We start from the raw sequence: 21674 nt of genomic DNA on the forward strand, positions 1-21674 counted from the left end.
AAAAGTTAATCTGTTTCATATCTTGAAACAGTATTTTTTATTACATATTTTGAATATTTCTCTATATCAATGTATAGAGAACATCTTAATTTTTTCTGTCTGCAATGTAAATACATCATTTCATATATGTGAAGGATAGAGTTCTAAACTCAGGATTGCTGGATCAAGGGGTAAATACATTTGCAATTTGGGAAGATATAGCTGGATTCACTGTTATAGGGGTTTTATCATTTTCACTTTCAGCACAATATATGAAAGTGCCTGTTTTAAAATTATGAAATGCTTCATGAGTTGGTATGTCATCCTTGTGCAGAGGCCATGTTAATATTCTCTGAATCATTCCAATTACAGTGTATATGCTGCTGAAGTAAGCACCATGAAGTCATTTCTAATTTAGTAATGGTTGAATGTTTTTGGGTGGCATACAGCCAAAGACAGGGCAAACTATTAAACTCCTCTTTCCATTTAGCCTGGAGATGAGACAGAGAAAAGGTTTTTCTGGATAGCAACTGGCTTTTTTTTTTTTTTTTCAGAGTGCTGATTGGAAGGGAGCCACATCCCCACCTTAAGTTCCAGCAATATGAATCTGTGCAATAGCTAATGAGGACATAAGTGGCCAGAGTGGTAGAAACATTTAATAAAGACCCTATCCTTTGAGCAACTGTGCATAGAGTTCTCTGCTGATTGTAACCAACATGGACTGTAGTAGGATTCAGACAAAAAACAACAAGGAATGATGCGGAGCTGGTTAACAAGAGAGGATCTGGTTGGGATCAAGTATAATAAAACGTAATTTTAAAATAATAAAAGAACCAATATTTTTTAAGCAGAGTTATATAGGCTAAGCACTCTATCAAGTTACATATTAATGGTCACAATAACCCTATGAAGTAGGTATGCTATTATATTTACTTTACAGATTTTTTAAACTAAGGCAATTTGCCCAATGTCTTATGCCTTGTAAGTGCCGAATTGGGATCTGATCTCTGCGGCATAGGATCTTTTCTACTGGGCTTTATTGACTTGCTGTCTGCATGGGGGAATAATTTCAGAATTAGTTGAGAAAAGAAAAGTAGAATCTTGACAGGATCTAGACTTAGGCAAATATAATTTTTCTGTCTTTATGAAGAAGTCAATCCAATATTAAGAAAGAGCCTTCTAAAATGATAATTGCAGTTAACATTCTGGTGCCCAAAGTGCTCAGAGTAGGCCTTTGGCACATCTTGAAGGATGGGTCCTTGTCAGTTGCAGGTGCCATTGGCTATGCCGCCCCTTAAAACTTTGGAACAAATACTTGAGAGTCTTTTCAAGGAAAAACTTCCCAGAGTTCAGAGAGTTTGCTGACCTGGCTTAGAGATTGACATCTTGGAATCTTAGAAAACTTCAAGTTTTGTCCTTTGTTTGCTATGCTGGTTCACCCTCATTTGGCTACTGAGCTGCTTTAGACAGCCGCTGGGCATCTGCTTCACCTTAGCTGAGGATGACCCAAGGCTGAATCTCTGACACCCTGACATTCAGCAGCTGTTTTACCTGCTGGCCAGGAAAAGTTACTTGAGCTGTGGTAAGCCCAAGTGAAGTGGCTTCAATTATAAGTATATCCACTCTATATTTTCAAGGCCTAATGGGGAGGGTACACTTTTAAAAATCTTACAAGGTCAATTTATAAACTGTGATATATATTTCACTCAGAATAACGCTAAATGTTTCTCCTTTGCACAGAGAAAATAATGTTCCATGGATTCAATTGGGGGTGGGGAAACTCTCTTCTGCTCTGTCATTCAGTCTTTACTTCAATTGGCTGTGTAATTCACTTTCACTAGGATTGAAAGGCAAGTAGAAGCATTGGCCAAATGTGGAATCACTGGGCCCCTTCATGGAGAATTTAGAGTAAAGAATTTTCTATGTTTTTTTTCCCACCCCAAAATGCAAAATGCTGCCCATTTTGCAATTCTGGTGTCTAGGTTCTATCTTATAATTAGGGAATTAGGCTAAAGAATAAAAAATGTTTTTTTAAGAGGCTAGAAAACTACTTTTAGTTGAGCATTTATTATGTGTCTGCCTGTATTAAGTACATTTTATATGTATTATCTCATTTAATTATCCTAATAATCCTATGAGGCAGGTCCTATTCTTACCCTTACTTTACAGGTGAGGACACTAACTCAAAAATTTGTTCATGGATTTGAACTTGTCAGACTCCAAGGTTTGTAGCAATAGTGGCTAGCTATACTGAAGTCTCTATAAATATTACAGTTTGTACAATAAATTTGATGAATACCTTCTTCATTTTCTAGATTGTTGCAGAGGTCATGCAAATATCTTTTAAGTTCACACAATTAAAGTTTGCTAGTATTCCCCTCAAAAATGGCTGAAAGAGATAGAGTTTTCTTGAATAATATTCAACTGAATACCCTTTCCTCCCATCTTCTTCTCTTGTAGGATGGCTAAACAGATAAGTGATATGATGGAAATAAAGTATAAAATTATAGCATGTTATTCTAAATGTCAGAATTTAGGAGAAAATATATAGTTGAGACGTTAGTGTTGTAAGTGGAGTCCATTACTGACGTCAGCTCATGGCTCATTTGTAGCAACTGCAGTGTGGGCAGCAGAGGAGCAAGACATTTGTCTTGGTGAGTCCAAAAAAAAGTATTTCAGGATTTTGACATGGAGGATTTTTATTTTAATAAGAAGTTGATCATATGAAATTGTCATTTCGGTTGGTCCAAAATGGATAAATATCAGTAATTTCATATGTTTCAATATACTAGAAGGAGATGCCCTGCAAGTAAACAGAGATCAACATAAAGGGAGAGAAAAGGTGAAGAATCTGAGCAGGTGGTCGATGTTGAAGTCCAGAGACAGCTGTATGACAGCAGAATTCACATGGTCTGACTATTCCAGCAGAGTTTGGTGGTGATATCTCTGTTGATTATAGGATAGAGACTCTGAATTCACCACCCTTTTGGAAAGACACATTTTAACTGGCATGTGTGCTCTGCTCTCTAGACTGTAAGAGAGATCATAAGGAGTTTGATTGATTATAGCACATATTAAACATGTCTTGAAACAAATTTGAATATTCCATGTAGTTGAATCCTTGACACGTGTCTACTTGGAGGAAGTTAAGCCCTGCATATAAATAAATATGGATTTAAGTCCTTCTGCTAACTTCTCCCAGCCTCTTGTTTATTTCCATCAAGTTCTTATTGCAGGTTACAGTTCTTTTGTCTATTTTCTGTTTACTTTCTGCATAGATAGTAACTATAGGAAGATAAATATATAGACTTTTTAAAAACTGTATCCCCAGAAACTAGTAATATACCTGCCATTCAATAAATATTTGATGAATGGATGATTGAATGAATGATTTTTAATGGCTATGTAGTATTGCATTGCAAAGATGTGCCATAATTTATGTAACTAATACCAATGGATAGATATTAAGTTGTTTTAAGTTATATGCTATTATAAATAATGCTAGAATGAGCATTTTGTACATATAGTTTTGTATATTTGTCAAATTATTTCCCTATGATAGTGTCTTCAAAAATGATTTTTTTTGGATTAAAAATATGCATTTTAAGGCTTCTGATTTATATTGTCAAAATGCTTTTACATGTTTTGCTATTTTTATACTCATACCATGTTTGTATGAGAGGGCCCATTTTCCCCATACAATCATCAACACTAGGTATTATTAATTATTTTTAAACTTTGTTAATCTGCTTCAGGAAAAATAGTATTTTGTATTATTTTGCATAATTTTGTCACTACTAAAGGTATGACATTTTACTCATGAGTTTTTAGCCATTTGTACTTATTTTCTGAAGTGCTTATTAATGTCTTTTGTCCATTGTTCTGTTATGGAGTTTAGATATTTCCTATTAATTTTTGAGGTTTTTTAATATATTTAGGTCATTAATCATTTACCATCTATGTTGCAAATATTTTCCCCATTTATCCATTTTTTAAAAAAATTTTTGTTGGATGTTTTAAGTTATAGATATGTGTTTTTAATGCAATCATATTTATTCATTCTTTCATTTCTGGTTTCTAGCATTTGTGTCATGTTTAGAATGTCCATATTTACTTCAAGATTACACATGTATTCATTTATGTTATCATCCACAGTTTATATTTAAATTGTTTATTGATCAATAATTTATTCTAGTGTAAAGGGTTAGGTATTGATCTAATTTTATTTTGTCTGTGGTCATCCAGCTGTTCCAGCATGTTTTCCTGTAGTAATTTATATTACCACATTGTTCATATGAATGTACCCAATGTTAAAATATGGGCTTTGTAGTCTGAACTGAATTTAAATCTCAGCTGCACCAATTACCTGGTGTGCTACTTTGAGTGAATCACATAAGTGCTCCAACCTTCAATTCTAGGGTGACCAATCATCCCAATTTGCTGGTGACTGAGGGGTATCCAGGGATTCTGGATTTTAAGGCTAAAATTGAAACAGTCGTGAGCAAACTAAGATGGTTGGTCATGCTAGGTTTTTCTTTTGCCAAAAATGAAATAATAGCATTATATAACCAAAATAATTGTGAGGAATAAAAGAGATAAAACAACACGAAAAGACAACCTACTGAATGGGAGAAAATATTTTCAAATTATATGACTGATAAGTAATTAATATCCAACATATATACACAGCTCATACAACTTAACGTCAAAAAAAACAAACAATCTGATTAAAAAATGGGCAGAAGACTTATATAGACAGACATTTCTCCAAAGAAGACATACCAATGGTCAACAGGCACATGAAAAAAATGCTGAACATAGCTAATCATGGAGGAAGGGCAAATAAAACTGCAGTGAGACATCACCTCACACCTGTGAAAATGGCTTTCATCAAGAAGTCTGCAAATAACAAATGTTGGCGAGGACATGGAAAAAGGGAACCCTAGTACATTGTTGTTGGGATTGTAAATTGGTGCAGCCACTATGGAACACAACATGGAGGTTCCTCCAAAAACTAAAAATAGAACAACAATATGATCCAGCATTTCCACTACTGGGTATATATCTGAAGAAAATGAATACGCTAATTTGAAAAGATACATCCACCCCAATGTTCATAGCATCATTATTTACAATAGCCAAGATATGGTAGCAACATAGGTGACCATCAAAAACAGATGAATTAGTAAAGAAGATGTTGTGTGTATATATATATATATATATATATATATATATATACACAATGGAATATTACACAGTAATAAAATGAATTATATTCTGCCATTTGCAACAATGTGGATGGGCCTAGAGAGTATTATGCTTAGTGAAATAAATCAGAGAAAGACAAATACTGTATGTTATCACTTATATGTGGAAACTAAAAAATAAAAAAAAATGAATATATATAACAAAACAGAAGGAGACTCACAGATATTGATAATATACTAGTGGTTACCAGTGCGGAGGGGGAAGGGGTGAGGGGAGAGATCAGAGTATGGGATTAAGAGAAACAGCTACTATGTATAAAATAAATAAGCAACAAGGCTATATTGTACAGTACAGGAAAATATAGACATTATTTTTAATCACTTTAAATGGAATATAATCTATAAAAATATCGAATCACTATGTTGTACACCTGAAACTAATATTGTAAATCAACTATACTTCAATATAAAAAAATGAAAATAATCTTCCTTATTGTTTTGTCCCCTAATTTGTACTTCTAGAAAATTATTGTGAATAAATAATCAGAGCTGGGCACAAAGATGTAGATGAATATTTCTCTAAGTCTTGCTTATGCTAGATGAAAATCGGAAAGGACTTACATGCCTAACATAGGGAATGGCTAAATAGCTTATAATACATGCATATTATAAAATCTTATGCAATCATTTAAAAAATAAGTTTTAAGAAAACATTTAACAATGGGAGATATTTACAATATACAAATAATTTAAAAAGAAAATTGTAAAAACTATATATGGTGTGATTCAGATTTTGTATAATACATACATATGTATATGAACACATATAAACTTTATATAATACATATGTATATGTATCTATACCCATTGAATGATAGGAAGTATATATACACAGAATGTAAACATTGATTATCTCTGGATCATGGTATTATAGTTGATGTTTTGTCATTGTGTCTTTATTTTAAAAATAATTTTGAAATCAGAATATAGTATTCAAAATTCATTAATGTTGTTCTTTTTACTTTGCCTTAGAAAGAGATGATAAGAATTTTCAGTGTGTGAAACTTCACAATTGTTTTTGCATATCACATTTACAATTGTTTCTTTTCTTGACTTGTCACCCTACTGCATTTTGAACTGGGTTTATTCATCTCTGTAGATGCACAGACTATCACAGGAAGCATATGGTAGTTGCTTAATAAGTGTCTGATGAATGAATTCATAGATTAGTGAGTGAAAGGATGCATGTATGATTATTAAGGCCAGTTTTACCACTGAGCCCTATTTTTATCTTAGATTACAATGAAACTTCAAAGTACAATATTTTTATATAATTCAGTGTTGGTATAGGAAACTGTACCTTATTTTAGTGATGTTTACTTAATCTTTTCTTGATTGTTTCAGAGTTTTACCTGACATCCTAGCTATGAATAAATATGTGGTTTCTAAAATATTATATTTTATGTTAAAACTGGTGGTTGACTTTAACAACTGCTGCAACAGAATTTAGATGATCCCACTAAGTTTCAATTCCTTACCTTTCTATCTTGTCATTTTTTTCTCTTTCTGCTCACATAGATAATGTAAAGCAAATGTGTACAGTATGAAGATACACACTAGTTTAGTGCACTTTTTTTGTCTAGGTGTTTTTGCTTAGATGGACTCTTTGCTTTAAGAGCAATTTGGTGAAAAATATGTTTGTGTGTGTGTCTGTGTGTGTGTGTGTGTGTGTGTGCAATTGTGTGTTCAGGAAGAGGGGGAAATTGTGTAGGTAATTATTCAGACCTCGTGGTACACAATAAAATTGACAATGGAATGAGGTTCTTCTTCAAATTTTTAATAATCATTATGAGATGACCTCTTCATTTTCCTCCTTATACTATATCTGATATTTCTTTATGTGGAATGTGTGTGTGTGTATTTATGTGTGTGTACATTTTACTAAAAATGAAGTCATTTCCTCTGGGACAACATTAAATGCACCAACATTTGAATTATAGGGGTCCCATAAGAAGAAGAGAAAAAGAAAGGTACTGAGAAAATATTTGAAAAGATTATAGTTGAAAACTTCCCTAATATGGGAAAGGAAAGAGTTAATCAAGTCCAGGAAGCACAGAGAGCACTATACAGGATAAATCCAAGGAGAAACACACCAAGACACATATTAATCAAACTATCAAAAATTAAATACAAAGAAAAATATTAAAAGCAGCAAGGGAATAACAACAAATAACATACAAGGGAATCCCCATAATGTTAACAGCTGATCGTTCAGCAGAAACTCTGCAAGCCAGAAGGGCGTGGCAGGACATATTTAAAGTGATGAAGGGGAAAAACTTACAACCAAGATTAATCTGCCCAGCAAGGATCTCATTCAGATTTCACGGAGATATTAAAACCTTTACAGATAAGCAAAACCCAGGGGAATTCAGCACCACCAAACCAAACCAGCCTTACAACAAAGGCTAAAGGAACTTCTCTAGGCAGGAAACACAAGAGAAGGAAAAGACCTACAATAATGAACCCAAAACAATTAAGAAAATGGTAATAGGAACATACATATTGATATTTACCTTAAATGTAAATGGATTAAATGCTCCAAACAAAATAAATAGACTGCCTGAATGGATACAAAAACAAGACCTGTATATATGCTGTCTACAAGAGACCCACCTCATACTTAGGGACACATAGAGACTGAAAGTGAGGGGATGGAAGAAGATACTCCATGCAAATGGAAATCAAAAGAAAGCTGGAACATGAAAGAAAGTGCAACATCATTAATCATTAGAGAAATGCAAATCAAAACTACAATGAGATATCATCTCACACCGGTCAGAATGGCCACCATCAAAAAATATAGAAACAATAAATGCTGGAGAGGGTGTGGAGAAAAGGGAACACTCTTGCACTGTTGGTGGGAATGTAAATTGATACATCCAATATGGAGAACAGTATGGAGGTTCCTTAAAAAAATAAAATTAGAATTACCATATGACCCAGCAATCCCACTACCAGGCAGATACCCTGAGAAAACCATAATTCAAAAAGATTTATGGGGCTTCACTGGTGGCGCAGTGGTTGAGAGTCCACCTACCGATGCAGGGGACACAGGTTCGTGCCCTGCCAGGAAGATCCCACATGCTGCGGAGTGGCTGGGCCTGTGAGCCATGGCTGCTGAGCCTGCGTGTCCAGAGCCTGTGCTCTGCAAAGGGAGAGGCCACAACAGTGAGAGGCCCGTATACCACAAAAAAAAACAAAACAAAACAAACAAAAAGAGAGTTATGTACCAAAATGTTCATTGCAGCTGTATTTACAATAGCCAGGACATGGAAGCAACCTAAGTGTCCATCAACAGATGAATGGATAAAGAAGATGTGGCACATATATACAGTGGAATATTACTCAGCCATGAAAAGAAACAAAATTGAGTTATTTGTAGTGAGGTGGATGTACCTAGAATCTGTCATACAGTGTGAAGTAAGTCAGGAAATGAAAGACAAATACCATATGCTAAAACATATATATGGAACCTAAGAAAAGAAAAAAAAGATCATGAAGAACCTAGGGGTAAAACGGGAATAAAGACACAGACCTACTAGAGAATGGACTTGAGGATATGGGGAGGGGGAAGGGTAAGCTGTGAAAAGTGGGAGGGTGACATGGACTTATATACACTACCAAACGTAAAATAGATAGCTAGTGGGAAGCAGCCGCACAGCACAAGGAGGTCAGCTCCGTGGTTTGTGACCACCTAGAGGGGTGGGATAGGGAGGGTGGGAGGGAGGGAGATGCAAGAGAGAAGAGATATGGGAATATATGTATATGTATAACTGATTAACCCTGTTATAAAGCAGAAACTAACACTCCATTGTAAAGCAATTATACTCCGATAAAGATGCTAAAAAAAAAAAAGAAAGCTGGAGTAGCAATTCTCATATCAGATAAAATAGACTTTAAAAAAGGACTATTACAAGAGACATGAAGGATACTACATAATGATCAAGGGATCAATCCAAGAAGATTTAACAATTGTAAATATTTATGCACCCAACATAGGAGCACCTCAATACATAAGGCAAACACAAAAAGCCATAAAAGGGGAAATCAACAGTAACACAATCACAGTAGGGGACTTTAACATCCCACTTTCACCAATGGACAGATCATCCAAAATGAAAATAAATAAGGAAACACAACTTTTAAATGATACATTAAAAAAGATGGACTTAATAGATATTTATAGGATATTCCACCCCTCCAAAAAAAAGAATACTCATTCTTCTCAAGTGCTCATGGAACATTCTCCAGGACAGGTTATACTGTGGGTCACAAATCAAGCTTTGGAAAATTTAAGAAAACTGAAATCGTATCAAGTATCTTTTCCGACCACAACGCTATGAGAGTAGATATCAATTACAGGAAAAAAATCTGTAAAAAATACAAACACATGGAGGCTAAACAATACACTACTTAATACCCAAGAGATCACTGAAGAAATCAAAGGGGAAATCAAAAAATACCTAGAAACAAATGACAATGAAAACACACAACCCAAAACCTATGGGATGCAGCAAAAGCAGTTCTAAGAGGGAAGTTTATACCAATACAATCTTACCTTAAGAAACAAGGACATCTCAAATAAACAACATAAGCTTACACCTAAAACAATTAGAGAAAGAAGAACAAAAAAATCACAAAGTTAGCAGAAGGAAAGAAATCATAAAGGCCAGATCAGAAATAAATTAAAATGAAATGAAGGAAACAATAGCAATGATCAATAAACCTAAAAGCTAGTTCTTTGAGGAGATACACAAAATTGATAAACCATTAGTCAGACTCATCAAGAAAAAAAGGAAGAAGACTCAAATGAATAGAATTAGAAATGAAAAAGGAGAAGTAACAACTGACACTACAGAAATACAAAGGATCATGAGAGATTACTACAAGCAAATATATGCCAATAAAACGGACAACCTGGAAGAAATCGACAAATTCTTAGAAAGGCACAACGTTCTGAGACTGAACCAGGAAGAAATAGAAAATATGAACAGACCAATCATAAACACTGAAATTGAAACCTTGATTAAAAATCTTCCCACAAACAAAAGCCCAGGACTAGATGGGTTCACAGGCGAATTCTATCAAATATTTAGAGAAGAGCTAACACCCATCTTCTCAAACTCTTCCAAAAATATAGCAGAGAGAGGAACACTCCCAAACTCATTCTACGAGGCCACTATCACCCTGATACCAGAACCAGACAAGGATGTCACAAAGAAAGAATATTACAGGCCAATATCACTGATGAACATAGACGGAAAAATCTTCAACCAAATACTAGCAAACAGAATCCAACAGCACATTAAAAGAATCATACACCATGAACAAGTGGAGTTTATTCCAGGAATGCAAGGATTCTGCAATATATGCAAATGAATCAATGTGATACACCATATTAACAAATTGAAGGAGAAAAACCATATGATAATCTCAATAGAGGCAGAGAAACCTTTTGACAAACTTCAACACCCATTTATGATAAAAACCCTCCAGAAAGTAGGTATAGAGGGAACTTTCCTCAACATAATAAAGGCCATATATGACAAACCCACAGCCAACATCGTCCTCAATGGTGAAAAACAGAAACCACTTCCACTAAGATCAGGAAAAATACAAGGTTGCCCACACTCACCACTATTATTCAACACAGTTTTGGAAGTTTTAGCCACAGCAATCAGAGAATAAAAAGAAATAAAAGGAATCCCAATCAGAAAAGAAGACGTAAAGCTGCCAGTGTTTGCAGATGACATGATACTATACATAAGGAATCCTAAAGATGCTACCAGAAAACAACTAAAGCTAATCAATGAATTTGGTAAAGTAGCATGATACAAAATTAATGCACAGAAATCTCTTTCTTATCTATACATTAATGATGAAAAATCTGAAAGTGAAATTAAGAAAACCCTCCCATTTACCATTGCAACAAAAAGAATAAAATATCTAGGAATAAACCTACCGAAGAAGACAAAAGACCTGTATGAAGAAAAGTATAAGACACTGATGAAAGAAATTAAAGATGATACAAACAGATGGAGAGCTAGAACATGTTCTTGGATTGGAAGAATCAACATTGTGAAAATGACTCTACTACCCAAAGCAATCTACAGATTCAATACCATCCTTATCAAACTACCACTGGCATTTTTCACAGAACTAGAACAAAAAAATTCACAATTTGTATGGAAACACAAAAGACCCCGAATAGCCAAAGCAATCTTGAGAACGAAAAGTGAAGCTGGAGGAATCATGCGCCCTGACTTCAGACTATACTACAAAGCTATAGTAATCAAGACAGTATGGTAGTGGTACAAAAACAGAAATATAGATCAGTGGAACAGGAAAGAATGCCCTGAGATAAAGCCATGCGCATATGGTCACCTTATATTTGATAAAGGATGCAAGAATATACAGTGGAGAACAGACAGCCTCTTCAAAAGTGGGGCTGGGAAAACTGGACAGCTACATGTAAACTAATGAAATCAGAACACTCCCTAACAACATTCACAAAAGTAAACTCAAAATGGATTAAAGACTTAAATGAAGGCCAGACACTATCAAACCTTTATAGGAAAACATAGGCAGCATACTCTATGACATAAATCACAGCAAGATCCTTTTGGACCCACCTCTTAGAGAAATGAAAAAAAAAAAAAATGGGACCTGATGAAACTTAAAAGCTTTTGCACAGCAATGGAAACCATAAAAAAGACAAAAAGACAACCCTCAGAAGGGGAGAAAATATTTGCAATTGAAGCAACTGACAAAGGATTAATCTCTAAAATTTACAAGCAGCTCATGTAGCTCAATATCAAACAAAACAAAACAAAACAAAACAAAAAAAACAATCCAATCCAAAACTGGGCAGAAGACCTAAATAGACATTTGTCCAAAGAATATATACAGATTGTCAACAAACACATTAAAGAATGCTCAACATCATTAATAATTAGAGAAATGCAAATGAAAACTACAATGAGATATCATCTCACACTGGTCAGAATGGCCATCAGCAAAAAATCTACAAACAATAAATGCTAGAGAGGGTGTGCAGAAAAGGGAACCATCTTGCACGGTTGGTGGGAATGTAAATTGATACAGCCACTATGAAGAACAGTATGGAGTTTCCTTAGAAAACTAAAAATAGAACTTCTGTAGGACCTAGCAATCCCACTAATGGACATATACTGTGAGAAAACCATAATTCAAAAAGAGTCATGGGGGCTTCCCTGGTGGCACAGTGGTTGAGAGTCCGCCTGCCAATGCAGGGGTCATGGCTTCGTGCCCCAGTCTGGGAAGATCCCACATGCCCTGGAGGGGCTAGGCCCATGAGCCATGGCCACTGAGCCTGTGTGTCTGGAGCCTGTGCTCCACAACAGGAAAGGCAGTGAGAGGCCCGCGTACCACAAAAAAAAAAAAAAAAAGTGTCATGTAGCACAATGTTCATTCCAGCTCAATTTACAATAGCCAGGACATGGAAGCAACCTAAGTGTCCATCAACAGATGAATGGATAAAGAAGATGTGGCACATATGTACAATGGAATATTACTCAGCCATAAAAAGAAACGAAATTGAGTTATTTGTAATTAGGTGGATGGAGCTAGAGACTGTCATACAGAGTGAAGTAAGTCAGAAAGAGAAAAACAAATACTGTATGCTAACACATGTATATGGAATCTGAAAAAAAAAAAGGTTCTGAAGAACCTAGGGGTAGCATAGGAATAAAGACGCAGATGTAGCAGATGTAGAGAATCGACTTGAGGACACTGGGAGGGGGAAGGGTAAGCTGGGATGAAGTGAGAGAGTGGTATGGACTAATATATACTACCAAATGTAAAATAGATAGCTAGTGGGAAGCAGCCACATAGCACAGGGCGATCAGCTCAATGCTTTGTGACCACCTAGACGGGTGGGATAGGGCGGCTGGGAGGGAGGGAGGTGCAAGAGGGAAGAGATATGGGGATATATGTATAGGTATAACTGATTCACTTTGTTATAAAGCAGAAGCTAACATACCATTATAAAGCAATTATACTCCAATAAAGATGTTTAAATAAATAAATAAATAAAGTCATTTTATTTTTATACCTGGAATGCAGCTTTTAAATTTTTATTCCTTGGGTGGGAATACTATTTTTTTTCAAATGAATTGTGAATTATAAGAGAGGTATCTTAATGACATGCATGAAAAATCTGGTATTTTCTGGTCAGAAACATGCTTAGAGTTAAAAAAAAAAAAAACAAGAGAGAGAAATTCTATTTTTGCCAACTGATTTACTTCTTTCTTTGTACTCCAAGTTTCACATTATCTCTTTTGAATTCATTGTGAGAATGAATTGAGGAAGCCTAAGAAAGTGTCCTAAGAAAGGGTGGAATTTTAATTTTTGTTTAATTTTTGTTTTGATAGGAATATGGGTATTAAAGGTAAGACTTAAAATAGCAATGTGATTAGAAACAGCAACATCCCAAAGAAAGAGAACTTTTGTTCCAAGGAATATAGTCAGGTAAATCGTATTTTGTATTGATCCATAGAATGGTTTTCATCTTTTCAAGGCATGATAATAATCCTGATTTTAATATTTCACCTCTAATTTGATCCTTTATTGCCTGTGTTTGCAATTCTTATAAATAAATTTGACAGTATTGTACCTATACAATCTGGATTTGCCAACTGGAACCAAACCAACACCTAACAAAAAAACATAATATAATAAGTGAACAATTAAAATGCTTCCTTCAATTCTTTTGTGATTAGAGTGGCCAAGATGGCATAGTAAGAAGACCCTGAGTTCACATCCTCCCATAAGCACACCAAAATTACAACAGGCAAATATCAATGAGAATGAACAGAAGAATAGCAGGAAAGATCTTCTGCAACTAAGGATATAAAGAAGGAACCAGAAGGAGTTGGGTAGGAGGGACAGAGACACATTATAGTCAAGACCTGTACTACTGTGTAGGCAACCCACAAACGGGAGGATAATTACAATTGCAGAAGTTCTCCCAAAGGAGCCAAGGGTCCAAGTTGCACATTAGTATCCCCAGCCCAGGAGTCTTGCACTAGGAGGATGAGCCCTCAGAACGTTTGGCTTTAAAGGCCAGTGGGACTTAGTTTCAGGAGACCCAAAGGGCTGTGGGAAATAGAGACTCCACTCTTGAAAGGAGCACACACAAAATCTCATGGGCTCTGGGACCCAGGGCAGAAGCAGTAATTTGAAAGGAGCTGGATCAGACTCACCTGTTGATCTTGGAGAGTCTCCCAGAGAGTCAGGTGGCAACTGTGACTCATCCTGTGGACATAGATGCTGGCAGCAGCCATTTTTGAGAGCTCATCTCACCTCGAAGACACTGGTGCTGGCAAGTGCCATTTTGGAATCCTCTCTTTAGCTTATTAGTGGATCTGCCCCACCCACCAGTTGGTCAGCACCAGTCCTGGATGCCCCAGGCCAAGCAGCTAGCTGCCTTAGGGTTCCCTGAGCCCCCAACCACCCCAAGACTCTGCCCTGTGCACCTGTGGGGCAACACCAATTCCAAAAGAGAGAAAGAGAAATACTGTATGATTTCACCTATCTGTGGAGCATAAAAAACAAAACAAATGAACAGACATAACTAAACGCAAACAGAGTTATAGATACAGAGAACACGTCATTGCCACAGGGAAGGTGGTGACAGGAGGAGAAAAATAGGTGAGGATGATTAAGAGGTACAAACTTTCAGTTACAAAATAAATGAATTATGGGTATGAAATGTAGAATGTGGGGAATACAGTCAATAATTATGTGATATCTTTGCATGGTAACAAATGACAACTAAATTTATCCTGGTGATCATATTGAAATGTATAGAAATATCAAACCACTATGTTGTGTACCAGGAACAAACATAGTGGTGTAGGTCAATTGTATATGAAAAACATACAAACAAACTCTTAGAAAAAGAGATTTGTGGTTATCAGAGGTGGGGGTTGGGGGAGGGGGAATTGGATGAAGGCACTCAAAAGGTAGAAACTTCCAGTTATAAGATAAATAAGTAATAGAGATATAATGTACAACATGATAAATATCATTAACACTGCTTTATGTTATATATGAAAGTTTTTTTAAGAGAGTAAATCCTAAGTGTTCTTATCACAAGGAAAAAAAATTTCCATTTCCTTAATGTTACATTTATATGAAATGATAGATGTTCACTAAACTTATTGTGGTAATCATTTCTTGATGCATGTAAGTCAAATTATTATGCTGTACACCTTAAACTTACACAGTACTGTTTGTCAATTATAGCTCAACAAAACTGGAAGAAAAATATAAAAGATGAAGAAAAAAAGAGAAAATGCTTCCTTCAACAACCTTGCATCCAGGTTACTAGATGGGCATTGTGCACTTATAAATCTGGCTTACACAGTACCCCCATTCATCTTTGGTAACTGCCAGTACCTGGCCCTACAATTTCTAAGTTTATTTTCTAGTGACCTTCACCAGCATTACATTTTAGCACCATGGCTACAACCCGAACTTTTCCATTATCTAAATTTTTTTCAATTAAAAACAATACTTTTCTCATATCAACTAGAATGAGAAATAACTTATGTACAGTAAACCACATCCATTTAAAATGTACAAATTGATGAGTTTTGACAGTTGTATACAGCCATAAAACCACTACCACAATCAGGATAGAGAGCATTTCTAATATCTTCCCCCAAATTCTCACTACCTCTGAAATCCATCCTTCCCTCAGCTCATATTTGTTTCATTCTTCAAATTTTAGCCTCCAATTCTCTGACCACAAAACGCTGTTTTTCCCAATCCCTTACTTCTAGTATACCACCTTACAGATCTCTTGATCGTTGGCTTTCTCCTAGCTCTACTTCTTTCACTAACAAGTTAAAATGGTCAAATACTTCAACTATATTCTTTCCAGCTGTCTTAATCTTCTGTTGACCTTGTCGGGCTAATCACCAACTCTGCAACATTCAATTTTTTTCCCTCTTCTTCTTCAGGGATAAAGAGTCCTACTGGAGGAAAAGCACATATTCTTTTAGATTGGATCCATTACAAATATATGATCCCCAACTTCAGCTGTCAAGACAGCTAAACAACTCTTTTACTCATTCCTAAATGGTTCCCTTTCCTGTAGCTCACAATAGCTATGCAAAATCTTACCAATTTCATTAAGATCCCTGCCCTTTCAGCCCTTCATTTTAGCAGAGGGTTTAGCAGCTTACCTCAGTGATATTTTTCAACATCCCTTCCCTTAGCCTTCAAATATGTCTTACTTTCACATCTATCTGCCTCATTTAATTTTGTCTCAGTGGAAGATGTGCCCCTACTCTTTTCCAAAGATAATCTATTCATGGTGCTTTTGAATTCATACCCTCCATTTCTACCAGGACTTTAATCAATTATCCTCTTTTTCCTATGTATCTAACCTCTCTCTCTCCTTTTCTCCCTCTCTCTCTTTTCTCTCTCTTCTTTTCCTCTTCTCTTCCCTCCCCCTTCTTTTCCCTTCTCCCCTTTCCCTCTCTCTCTCTCTTCATTTTCTCCTAATCAGCTTCTGTATGTTCTTATCTGTGATGACAATTACAACCAAGAACCAAAAATAAAATCTCCCCTAATCCTGACTTCTCTTATTAGCTGTTAGCCAATTTCTCTTCTTCAACATATAGATTCCTTGCAAAAGTGGTCTGTGCTCACTACTCTACTTCTTTACTCTCATTTACTCCTCTTATTCTACTGTGGTTTCTGCCAGTATAACTCTGTCAAAATGTTCTCGAATAGTGGAATTTATTTAACATTTATAAAGTGTCAGACATGATTTAGGTTCTAGAGATAGAGCCATGAATAAGACAAAGTCTGTGCTTTCACTAAGCTTACATTCTGGAGAAGGGAGACGGACAATAAACAAGTAAGTACAGGATTATTTATTTATGTGCCACAGCCCAGTGCCACGAGGGAAAAAAATAAAGTAAGATGAGATAGAGAATGACTGGGATACTACTTAGATCGGATGATCAGAGAAGACCTCCTTGAGCAGATGGCATTTGAGTTGAACCCTGAATAATGAAGAGAAACTTGTAATGTGAAAATCTGGGAGAACAATATTCTGAAATTGGGAACAGCCAGGGGACAGGTCAGTATAACTATGGCATAAAAAGCTAGGTCAGGAGTGGTAGGAACTGATGTTGGAAAGGTAGGTAAATGTCAGATCAAGTAGCTCCTGAGGGTCTGGTGAATACTTCGGATTGTTCTAGGTATGATGAGAAATTATTGGAGGGAAATTACATGATCTGACTTGCCTTTGTGAAAAAGATTACTCTGGATGCTGATGGATAATTGACCACAGTGGGGCAAGAACTGAAACAAGGAGACCAATTAGTGGCTGTTGCAGTAGTATGAGTGAGAGGTGGTGGTGTACCAAGTACATTTTCACTTATGTGCATTTGCTCATGCATTTCTTTCTGTATGGTGAACTCTGACTCATAATTCATAATTCAACTCAACCATTACCTCTTTGGAAAGCATACTCCAATCCCCAACCACTGTTCACTAGATGGAATTAATTGCTTTGTTATCTGGGTCCATATAGTTCTTATGACTTTTACTATAGCACATACCTAGCAGAATGGTTACATGTACAAACTCTGGAGCTAGGTTGTTTGAAATGAAATCCTGCCTTTACCCCTATTGTGAGTTGGATTGTGTCAATTCAAAATTCATATGTTGAAATCTGACCCCCCAGTGCCCCAGATCATGATGTTATTTGGGAATAATGTCATTGTAGAAATAACTACTTAAGATGAAGTCATACTGCAATTAGTCATACTAATCCAATATGACTCATGACCTTATGAAAAAGGGGAAATTTGGACAAAGACATGCTCAAACAGACAACACAATATGAAGATGAAGGTAAGATTGGGGTGATGCTTCTATAAACCAAGGAATACCAAAGATTGCCAGCAAACCACCAGAAGCTAGGAGAGCAGCATGGAACAGATTTCTTTCTCACAGCCCTTAGAAAGAACCAGCCCTATCAACACCTTGATCTCAGACTTCTAGCCTCCAGAACTGTGAGAAAATAATTTTCTGTTGCTCTAAGTGATCACTTTGTGGTACTTTGTTACTGCAGCCCTAGTGAACTAAGATTTTGGTGCTGCAGTGGAGTGTGGCTGTAACAAATATCTAAAAATGTGGACGTGACTTTGGAACTGGGTGATGAGTAGAGGATAGAAGTGTTTTGAGGCTCTTGATGGAAGGAGCCTAGATTTCCTTGAAGAGCTTGTTAATAGAAATATGGATGTCAAAGGATTTTCTAATGAAGGTTCAGAATGAAAAGAGATTTATAGAGAAAGTGCCTATCATCTTAGAGAATGCATATATCATCATGACGAAAATGCTGCTAGAAAAATGAATGTTAAAGGTACTTTTGGTGAGATCTTAGGTAGAAATGAGGAAAATGTTATTGGAAACTGGAGGAAAAGCAATCCTTATTTTAAAGTTGCAGAGAACTTGGATGAATTGTGTTTTGTTCAATGGAAAGTAGAAATTATAAGTGATGAACTTAGGTATTTAGCTGATGAGACTTCTAAGCAAAGTGTTGAAGGTGTTGCCTGATTTCTCCTTGCCACTTGTAGTATATGTGAGAGGAGAGAGAAAGATTGAAGAAAATATTAAACAAGGAGGAACCAGAACTTGAAAGTCTGGAAAATTCTCAACCTATCCATATTATCCAAAAAAAGGAAAAAGTGTGCTGTGGGAAGAACACTAAGGGTGTGACCGGACAACCATTTGCTAAAGAGACTAGGCATGTGCCTTTTGTATCCAATCACCATCTCAGGAGAAATGTTTCCAGCTTGGACTGAAGGGGACAGAGGGGTGGAAATGAAGTTGCTGGACTTCTGAGATTATATAGGAAGGAAATAGGTCTATAAAGATATTTGGCTGAAAACTGTGTTATCCTTCAGCAAAAGGACCCCAAAGGTGGTTCAGAGACTAGCTTTGTTCCATGGGGCAGGCTGCCACTCAGGGCTGAGGATACCAGGTCTGTACCTGGCACAGAGGAGGCAGGACTGAAACCCTAGTGGGTCCAGAGGACAGAGCTTCAAGCCAAAGATGATTATTCTTAAGCCTTAAGTGCGAATGGAATTTACAAGCTAGTTTTCTGACTTGCTGGGGGTTTGTGACCCCCATTTTCCTTCTGATTTCTCCATTTGGGAATGGGAAGGTCTATTCTGTGCCTGTCCTACTATTGTATTTTGGGAATAGACAACTTGTTATCTGGTTTTACAGGTTCACAGATGGAGAGGAATTTTGCCTCAGGATGAATTTTACCCCGAGTCTCAGCCATACCTGATGCAGATGATATTTGAATGAGTTTTTCAACTTCTGGTTGATACTGGAATTGGTTAAGACTTTTGGGAATGTAGGAATGTAGTGAATGTATTTTGCATGTGACAAGGACATGAGTTTTTGAAGGCTAGAGGGTAGATTGTTATGAGTTAAATTATGTCCCCCAAATTTATATGTTGATGTCCTAACACCCAGTGCCTGAGAATGTGACCTTAATTGGTAATAGAGTTATTGCAGATGGAGTTAGTTAAGGTGAGGTCATACTGAAGTGGGGGGCGGCTGTTGGAGGAGGTCATCGAGAGGATGTGACTGCTTGTTGACTCATGAATTGGACCTGGAAAATTGGAGGCTCCTTATCCCCTCCCTTGTCCTTGGAATCTATGTTCTGCCCACCATTCATATGCTCGGAGCCATCTCAAGAACGCAGCCTTGAGAGAATAAGGTATTGTTGAGACCATTTGGACTGGGCATGTGACAATCCCATTAAGGCCTTTATATAAACTTTTAAGATTCTTGCTTGTGGGTGCAGAGATCTACTTGTCTTGTGGCTGCCCAAGACAAACCTCATATGTAAGTTCCTTTGCTTATTAAAACTGCCACCTACCAATCTGGGGTGGTCTAACTCTTTCTTCAGTCTCTTCTTGTCCTCCAAGTTTGTGGACCAGTTTCAAATTTCACCTGGGGACTCCCGAGGTTGCAAACCAACAGTCCCTAATCCAATATGACTGGTGTATTTATAAAAATGGGGAAATTTGGACATAGACATACACACAGGGAGAACGCCATGTGAAGATGAAGGCAGAAACTGTGGTGCTGCAGCAGAAGTGGAGGAAGGCCAAAGATTATGAAGCCATGAGATACTAGGAGAGAGGCATGGAACCAACTTCTTCCTCACAGTTCTCAGAAGGAACCAATCCTTCTGGTACCTTGATCTCAGAATCTAACCTCCAGAACTGTGAGACAATACATTTTTATTGTTCTAAGCCACTCCGTTTGTGGTATTTTGTTATGGAAGTGTTAGTAAATTAATACAACCCCTTGCTAGGCTAGTTGTGAGACTTCAGGCAGGTTGCATAACCTCTCTGTGCTTCAGTTTCTCCATCTATAAACAGAGAATAACAGTCCCTGTCATGCATTGAGTAATAACCGTTATTCTCTAACCAATTATCATTTCTCAGAGGGCAGGAATTATCTTTTATTTATCCTTGCCTGCTAAGAGATTAACAAAGTCCCTGGCACAGAGTAGACGCTTATTACTTATTTGTTGAATAAATTCAGATTCCTGGTTTTATCCTGAGGAATAAAGCTTTCTAGAATTCTGTGGTCTAGATTTACTGGACTTTTATTCCTAGTGCGTGGATATAAAAATATTATCAGTATTATTGTAGTGAATAATTTTGTAGCTAGTCTACAGTTAATCTATCCTGTATCTCTCCAAATCTCAGTTTATTCATCTATTAGATGAGCTCACTGAGCTAGGTAATCTCTAAAGTCCTTTCTAACTTCAAATTTCTGCAAGTCTAAGTCCCTGATTATAATTTAGGAGGTCAGTGCATTTGAGGAGTGAATTATATTCAATCATTAAAGGAATAATGAAAATATTTCACAAATCAACAAGGAGGTACTTTCAGGGAATGAGGACTTCATTTGGCAGGGCTCATAGTGTACTTTTTTGCTGGGTTATTAAAACGAGTTAAGACGTTCCTTGGACATCTAAATAATTTAAGTGGTTCCACTTTTCCACAAAAAATTCAAAGAGAAGCTTCCCAGACTCTTCCTTTTTTCACCCCTGGCATAATTATTAATAACAATTACAAGCACCATATTTTTTATCTATAAGCAAAACTTTATGTTTTACAACATTATCTATGCTAATTCAACTCAAGATGTTTTCTAGTCAAAACAATTGAAACTGCACTTAGGTTGAAGTTGGGGGATAGCTGAATTCACTAACACTGATCTGAACAATAATAGGAAAATTAAAACAGTGATTTTCAAACTCAAGTTTGCATCAGAAATACTGGAGAGTTTCTTAAAATGTTTTAAGAGCTTTCTGTCCACTCACTGCCAGAT

At 36.3% G+C, this 21674-nt stretch overlaps 1 non-coding gene across 1 annotated transcript; it reads right to left on the reverse strand.

Annotated features, from left to right (window-relative positions):
* Nucleotides 1-268: 268 nt before the first annotated feature.
* Nucleotides 269-375, reverse strand: LOC117196550 (U6 spliceosomal RNA). The gene has a single exon (XR_004476781.1). It is a non-coding gene; the product is annotated as a U6 spliceosomal RNA (small nuclear RNA).
* Nucleotides 376-21674: the final 21299 nt, after the last annotated feature.

Source organism: Orcinus orca, chromosome X, assembly GCF_937001465.1.
Source record: "Orcinus orca chromosome X, mOrcOrc1.1, whole genome shotgun sequence".
NCBI lineage: Eukaryota > Metazoa > Chordata > Mammalia > Artiodactyla > Delphinidae > Orcinus > Orcinus orca.